This window comes from Glossina fuscipes, unplaced genomic scaffold, assembly GCF_014805625.2.
Source record: "Glossina fuscipes isolate IAEA_lab_2018 unplaced genomic scaffold, Yale_Gfus_2 1, whole genome shotgun sequence".
NCBI classification, from domain to species: domain Eukaryota; kingdom Metazoa; phylum Arthropoda; class Insecta; order Diptera; family Glossinidae; genus Glossina; species Glossina fuscipes.
In genome coordinates this window covers 17398562-17398930 of record NW_023998415.1, presented here as the reverse complement: position 1 = coordinate 17398930, position 369 = coordinate 17398562, and positions in this window count along the sequence as shown.

Genomic DNA, 369 nt, shown 5'->3' with positions numbered 1-369 from the left:
TTTTTTTTTTTTTTTTTTTTTTTGTTATTTCGTTTTTAGTCTTTCTTGGTCTTCAAAAACTTAGGTTTCTTACTTCCAAAACTGCACGTGTGTTTGTATGTGTGTGTGTCGTGTGTGTGTGTGTGTGTGTGTGTGTGTGTGTGCGTGTGCATACATTCATTACATACACTTTCTTTACTTACTACGTAGTGGTGGCGATGATGTTGATGCAGTACTCTTGTGGCATAAAGTTTAGCAAGTGTACACAGTACACTCAACAGTTTACAGCAGCTATTCTTGTGCACATCATACAACCAACGAAGTAACCAACACCGCTAAAACTACACACACACACACACACACACACACACACACACACACACACACACA